Source organism: Pecten maximus, unplaced genomic scaffold (genome assembly GCF_902652985.1).
Source record: "Pecten maximus unplaced genomic scaffold, xPecMax1.1, whole genome shotgun sequence".
Classification (NCBI taxonomy): domain Eukaryota; kingdom Metazoa; phylum Mollusca; class Bivalvia; order Pectinida; family Pectinidae; genus Pecten; species Pecten maximus.
The window spans coordinates 1-8,310 of NW_022980932.1; the positions used below are offsets into that span (position 1 = coordinate 1).

The 8,310-nt window shown below is 34.6% G+C and overlaps 1 long non-coding RNA gene across 1 annotated transcript; it reads right to left on the reverse strand.

The window, feature by feature from the left end:
- Positions 1-1,266: 1,266 nt before the first annotated feature.
- LOC117319828 lies at positions 1,267-7,913 on the reverse strand. The gene is made up of 4 exons (XR_004530838.1): positions 7,768-7,913; positions 2,262-2,329; positions 1,829-2,043; positions 1,267-1,409 (listed from the first exon to the last, which is right to left on the reverse strand). It is a non-coding gene; the product is annotated as an uncharacterized LOC117319828 (long non-coding RNA).
- Between the last annotated feature and the right edge of the window lie 397 nt (positions 7,914-8,310).

The following is an 8,310-nucleotide window of genomic DNA, read 5'->3' on the forward strand; positions in this document are numbered from 1 at the left end:
ATTTGGTTTAAAAAAAGTTGAAGATTACTTTGAAATCAATGCTCATATAGTGTAACAGTTGAAATGACTATCATCCTACAAAGAAATTGACGGCATTGGTGAAGAAAACTCTACGTTAAACATGCATTTAGACACACTATCCTGTTGGTACATTGTGGTACTGACATACATATCAATTTAAAATGAAATAGATGATGATTTACAAGTAAAGTATAAATGACATATGAAAAAAAATAAAGTAGACATAAAACAACTAGAACACTCCGAACAAACGAACGAGGGTCCCGTGTTGTTGCAATTTACATGTATCCCTCATTATCATTAAAACGCCATCTGCCCATAAGGTTGAGGTCGACGGTTAGGCATTTGTACTTCACAGATAATCACAAGAAGCTAAACAGACATTTCACATTAGCTTTGATGTCTCCTTCCACCTAGATATTTGCTTGGCAAACAGAAACAAAAATACTGGTGCAATCTTCATTTGTTTTGATTTGTTACAGTATATTTTAAATCCTCTGCCATCAAGAGCCACGGTCATAGTCAGATATTCAGTTTGCTCTTGAACTATGGACTCCAAAGACCTTGAAATTCCATCCAGTGAGGGGCTGGACATCTTTGCTTCATCGTGTCATAGCAAATTGTTCATAAAACAAATTGACCTTCACCTTCGATTCTGTGATCTTCACCTTTGTCATTGGACTCCTTCCAAAAATGTTCATTAGTGAAAAAGTAAAAAATTATACCTTCACCTTTGACCCAGTGACCATGGCCTGATTTACTTGACCTTTGGTCAGTAAACTCCTTGTTCAATTCTAGCAAACATTCTAAAAGTGTCATAGCAAAATGCTCATCGAAGAAGAGCTACACAATTTGACCTTGACCTTTGACCTTTACATTTGTACCTCTGACCCGATGACATGACCTTTGGTTTGTACACTCCTTGATTAATTCTGAACTACTTTGCTTCACTACGGCAAAAAAAGGAAAAAAAAAGAAACGTTCATAAAAATATGCAAAATTAGAGTTTCCTGTGAATCACTTAATTGATATATAAAAGTTATGGCCAGGAGTAGAATATGAAGACGGACGGACGGACAGACAGACAGACAGACATAGTGGTTACTATATGACATGACGAATAAGTAAGTCAACAGCAAGAGATGAAAGGATGATGATAAAGGTTAGTGTTTGAGGTTACATGTAAATATCTAAAAGGATTAATGTATCACGTGTAACAAAAGATATAAAAATAACATCCAATTACCTTCATAAATCAAGGCGAATATGTTACTTCGGTGTAGTTTATCGGCAGATACAATCGATATCTCCACCTCATTGGACGGTACTATCCAGTCAGTCGTAGTCGAGGTTAGGCAAAATAACCTACTCACATTTCCACCCGTCACCTAAAATTAATTTATTGCATTTGACACGTATATATATTTAGATTAAACAATACGGCTACATAGTTAAATCAGAAGATATATTGATTATATTCAAATTATGAAAGGATTAATTTATTGTTATCATGATTTCTATCAAATAATATATTCATTAATCTGGCATATCGAAGGCAGCTCGACTACAAGGGAAAGGTTTCATGTTTCCTTATGTATTATTATTATAATTATCATCATTATTTTCAATTACGTTAGTTACAGTAAAAAATAGCGATTCATAAGAAAAGTTGAGATATTTTAGATATATTTTTTCAATAATTATTCGAAATAAAGCTTAGAAATAGCGGAATATTTGAATTTGAAAACTCATGGTAAAAATGCTTATATGCAGAGAATATGGTTATCAGATGTGAAATATGAATCACCTTGACGCCGTGCCGGGTACAGTCCGAGCTCGGAATAAAGCCATCTATCAGTAGAAGCGTGAAATTGATCTTGACTAAGTTTCCGGCTGGAACCTGTATCTTCCATACGCAATATTTAGTTCCATTTTGACTACGTACCATGCCCGACCATCCCGTCTTGTGTAGGGAGGTTTGATCAAGGCCACATTCGTTATTAGACAGTTGACCATTGACCACTACATAAGCAGAAAAAATAACAAAGAAATTATTTTATAACTGTCAGGCATTTTAGATAATCGCCCGTAGTGACGATTCCTGAAAATAATATCCTCCATAAGTCATTATAGCCGGGCACTGCGCCTGGCAATATTTCCCATTTGAACTGGTCATAATTATGACGTAAAATATGTATTATTGAACCTTATTGCATAATGAAGAAGACAGTAATGCTTACAGAGACAAACATTTAGTACTATCCAGAACTTGAGCCCAATGGTTCCAAATCCAGATTTATCCATGAATCTGAAAAATAATGGAAAAAATACAAATTTAAAAACACATACAGAAATACATACTGTAAGTTGATAATTATTACGATGGCACAGTTAAAAGGATTTTCCCTTCGTGTAAAGGTGCAAAGATGTGGAAAAGTCGGTGATATGAGGTAATATTGAGGTATAATTATGAATTCAATACATTGTCAAAAATATCTCATAAAAAAATAAAATAATATGTCTCGCTCTGCTAGTACTGCTACCTTAGGAGGTTTTAAACGTACACGGAAAACATTTATCGCAATTTCATGTTGTTAAATCTAAAGAAAGTGTTAAGAAACTAAATAATTCCTAACAACATTATACATATGCATGCCATGCCAAAAATTAACCTTTATCAAATTTCAATTTCAAGAAATGTATGTGTAGAACGTCATCTGTGTGTAGAGAAACACAGACGATTCCATTAGCGCTATCAATTAATCACGAATTTAACTTGTGATCTTCCCGTGTCTTGTCAACTGAAAGGAAGGTGAGGAAAGCTGAGTCACATATGACAAATTTATTTTTTGGTCGGAAAACCAAATTTTTGCCTTTTTTTTTTATCTTGAAGTCATGGGCTTTAGGTTACTAACATCTCATATACACACTAACATTCTATCATCTAACGGGATGATCTTAGGTCACGTGACTTCAACTTTCATCCTAGTTCCGATTATGTGTGTGCCGAGGATTCTTAAACAAATATAGTATGTTGACACTCAGTGGGGAGAGACAGTACACAAATCCATTTACAATTTAGTATTGTTACAACACCCAACCGTCTACAAACATTCTGGTCACTTATGTAATAAAAATCCACGTGTTTGGCAAAGTGGTGTAAACTACTTTGTTTGTTAGTGATAAAAACAGCTGAGCTGATATTCTTATAAACGAACGATACACACATATATACATGTATACATACTTATATGTGTATGTTTAGATTTTTTTATTTTATCAAATAGATCGAGATGTACATACATTGTACATGGTATACCACTCGCACCCTTGGACGCATCAAACCAACGATCTACAAAATATGTACTTTACAAAGAGCTTCAGTCACCTTCGACATGACAAACCCAACTTTAGATATTCTCTGTTGAATGCAAGTGAAGACATTAATTAAATTAATCAAAGTAAAACAAAATTCAGTTACGGCATATACTGCAATTTTTTTTTCGCGAAAGGTTCATTTTGCTATTCATTTGAAAACTTATTATCAACACAAACCTGTATTTCTCACATGAATAGTTACCATTTTCCATCAATTTAAGAAGTCATTTGATTTAATTTTAAGGTCATTTGAATGCCTTGCTATATAATTTGTAGTCGTTATATGTCTATTGTTTGTACAGTATATATGGTTCTGTCATTTATAACTACTTTAAATGCCAGAATCCAATCATTACATTGACAAATCGCTATTTCATGAAGATTACATGTATCATCTTCAGGTAAAGTTCAGTTGTACATTACCAACAGATTGATGTTTTGGCCGGAACTCGTATTGACTTTGAACTGTCGCCGCTCTAATGGCTTAGTTTATGACGTCATAACGAGCTCGCTCTGGGTGGGATTTACAGTCCTGTAAATCACACTTCCTTCTACTTTGTTCAACCATGAATATTCTTCAATGGATATTTCAATCAATATTGAAAAGTATCGTTCGAAAAGTTTGCCATGCGTGAAAACAATATCCGTGGATATCTACATGCACAATCAAATCAAAATCGAGGTAACTAGGGCAAACTTTTTCATGATTTTATTTAAGCAGAAGAAAATATCATACAAGAACATTTTTTTCTGGAAAAATAAGCGTCCTTTGCTCTAAACCAGCCCTATAAATCTAGAAAAAAAAAGAGGGAAAAACATCTATGTCATATCCTTTTAGTGTGAACCGAGGTAATTACTTAAAAGCACAGCTAATGACTTTTTAAGGTTTTATAGCAGAACTTTGTTTATATACAGCGTTAAAACATGAGTATTTTTCCATTAAGAATTAAGGGGTAGAGGTAATGTAATCTACAACAATTGCGAAACAAATGATATCAACTTATATTAATCATGCTTGTTGGCCCGGATTGAAGCGCGCGAGGGGAGGGGTCTTACTGTGGGAGGAAACCCGCGTGGTCGGGCAGGTAACCCCATACCTTTTCACGTCCGATTTGGGAATCGAACCCCGGTCGCTCAGGTGAAAGGCAAGTGATAGAGGTAACGTAAACTACTATTCTGATTTGAATGCCATAATTCAAAAGAAAATACTAAATATAAATGTTTGTTAGTTTTGCAGGCATCCATACCTATCTGACAACAAAACAGCAAATTAAAATCACATTTTATGTCAAAAAGGTATCTTTCACCGATCATAGCAAAAACAAAAAAAAACAAAAAAAACGAGCACACGGACATATAATTCTGGCGCCAGGATCCCTCAGGGATTTCTTGTTTGACTTTTCACCGTACAAAACAATCAAGGATATATGTTGTGTGCCACTAGTATTGAACGTGAAGTTCAGACAAACATAATGAGTTCCTTGTAATGATATTTAGCATAGTAACGAGTAATATGTACCATAATATACATGAGAAATGTTAAATATGAGTCATAAGACATTGTAAACGTTCTGAATAAAACAGTAATTATATTATCAAATAAGAAATGAAAGTAATGAATCGTGAAATTCACGTCTACTCTATCATTAAGAGATAGTGATGTGTTGTGTAGTGTAGCAAGGTATTGGAATTTCAGGGTAAGATCTAGAGTCTTTTCCTCAAATCCTTATTCCGAGTTACAATCGGCAGTTATAACTTCAAGAAATACTTACATTTACATGTATTTGACAAGGTTTTACTTACAGTGTTTTGTTCCCTGATATTTTGTTCTCACATTGGTCGCTACTCTTGCCTTTCCAAATCCAGTAAGCTTGATAGGTATGGCTTTTGATTTGACGTGCTTGCAAGATTTTTTTTATATATATATTTCAAATGTAAATGGATTGCACCAAAATGTACTCTTAACTGAATTTATCTTTCTTCTCGTCTCAATAGCTGGAAACCTAAGAATTTCACGAATTCGTTGCTTCCTGGTTGAATTGTAAATATGTGGATATAAATTAATGTAACTTATCTAACACAACTAGAAAAAAAACTAAATGCCTGCACTTGATGAACATCGTCTGTATATATAGATATGACCTATTGTAACAATCCTATTTTTTATATCAATTTTGATTGTCCTTACGTCCTCTCTAGATGTCCTCATTTTTGGTCCTTAGTCGACAACTAAACAGTTATAAATCTAGATTTGTATTACAACGTATATGTTCATCCTCTTTCCGTCTGTCTTTCGTCTGTCTCTACACTCATTACCCGTAGTACGTTACGTCAGGGAGTTTTCAAAATACATACGCTATAAGATGACGCCACATCTATAATCTACAACTCAACTACCTGTAATTAAGTTGCTAAATTTTGAAAGGTGTATTCATGGCAATAGCAAGACCCCCCCCCCCCCCCCCCCCCCCCCAAACAAACAAACAAACAAACCAAACGATACCACCTCAGTATAAAACGTACCATGAATAACAAACTTCATCCAAAATGAGATCAATCAATTAATCTTTAAATTTGCACTTCAATTCATCAAACAGATCACAATTAATACGTTTGTAACTGAAAAACATGACACACGTTAACCGCGAGAATTTAATTTCTATATAAATGGTAGTGAACACATATATTTGATCAAATACTGTATAACATGAATTATTCGTGTATGCTTTTTTCGCGGTTGAGATCTTTTAAATTATTTCCTGGGTTCAAAATCTAACGGTTAACCTATGCAACAATACAATAACAATATTGTATTTATATTCCTTGTTCTATAGCAACCACGCTTTTTGTACACAGCAGATATTTTTGTTATACAGTATTAGTAATTTAAGTTATTCGTATGACCAGTCTCATTTAAATTTGTTTCTTTATATTTACTAATGGTGGAGATCTACTGGGATCAGTATTTGACGAAAGACCCAAGTTGGTTGATTCTAATTATAGGAGTACGGCTGCATTTAAAACAAAGAGAGACTGTGGAGATGTACATTGTAGATGTTCAAGTTCAAGTTCTTTATTAGCTTTGAGTCTCCCGACTCATCAGAAAGATATAATCGTAATTCTAACTCAAAATTGACGAATCAACCATATGTTTCGGGAGAGTAAGCGTCTTCGGCTCTTTAAGTTGTGAATGGTACAGCAGCTGCATTAACATGCAAATACATGTCATGAATTTAAATACATTCTTTATTCTTGAAGCGTTAGATTTAAACATTCTGCTTGTGAATATTGTATCCAAATGTCAACATAGTTAACAAAATACTAAAACACAATTTTACTCAATGAAGGTTCTCTGTGACTATGGGGTGGTCAAGTGGCACAGTGGTATTACACTTGCCTTTCACCTAGGTGACCGGGGTTCGAGTCCCCGATCGGACGTGAAAAGGTATGGGGTCACCTGCCCGACCACGTGGATTTTCCCCTGGTACTCCGGTTTCCTCCAAAAGTAAGACCCCTCGTGTGCTTCCATTCGGGCCAACAAGCGTGATTAATATAAGTTAATTTAACTTCTTTCGCAACTGTTACATACGACTATGGGTAAAACGAATATCAGATTGAAAATTGGAACTGCAATATTTTCTCTTGGTATGGCGGTTTCCGTAGATAATATTCCACAAATCAAATTAAGAAATAATTACACATTAAAAATCATCTTTTAAAATGCCGGAAAGTGACCATAAAAATACATTATACAGCTGTTTCATATTTCTTTGACTCGTCTTTAACGCTAGCGACCAAAAGGGTGGGAGTCCAGAAGGTAAATAAAACAATATATTAGCTATAGAATATATATAATGTAATGTTTGCTTCAGATTGTTCTAGTTCACAATCTTTTAATTGCCGTCTAGCAATACTCGTTCCGGATGTAGATATATATGTAATATCTATAATACAAAAAAAGTTTAGCATACTTTTCTTTTTAATTAGGAAATAAAGTAATGATGTGGATTTGGTATCGATTACTGTAAATGTGGCCATTTCCGCGGGGATTTGATTTCGCGATTTAAACTATACGCGTGCTGGTTATTTCCGTGATCGATGATTTTTTGTTTCTGTGTTTTGGTTAATTTTTTTTTTTTTTTTTTTTTTTTTACAATTTCCATAAATACCACATACATCATAAAACAATTCATGTGACAAAGTATACCATGTCTTATAAGTGAAGCCCGATTATGAAGAATTTCCCACGTGAGATGCGTGGCACACAACTGCAATATACACTTAGTTTGATCATGTTCATGTGATACCAAAGTTTCAACCGCTACAACAATAAAGTTTCACAAAATAATATTCAAAAACAATACTCACGAAATCCCAACTGGGTTGTCAATGAAAAGTAAAGTAGATTAAATCCAAATGGGTTTCAAATTAACAATAAACTTTCAAACTTTGATATAATACACCACAACGTCACACAAAGGCATCCACTCTCTGGAATAAAGGGTCAGCACTGGTCCTAGTAAGAGAGGTACAGACAAGTTACAAGCCGAGTGGAAGTATCGGGGTGGACAAGTAGGATTAGAGAGAGAGTTGGTAAGGTCTTTGTTATCTCGACGTTAGGGCTAGTTTATCATTCCTGTACAGGTGTACACAGAACGTCGTCCGTATAAACATCATACTTCCGTAGACCTGACAAAATATCGCCCTTTCCACCCATCTATTGGTAAAGACAACAGAGGATGAGCCCTTTAGGACAAGCTCATTCCGCGGATGTTATCTTCCCTCGGAGACGGGCCGGACAGTCTAGAGTTCTTGTATCACAGGTCGACTGATAGCAACAAAATATGGATTTATCATTCCTTATCGGCGTACAAATTTCTGTCTTTATTTTCGAATTTTAGGTTAATAGTT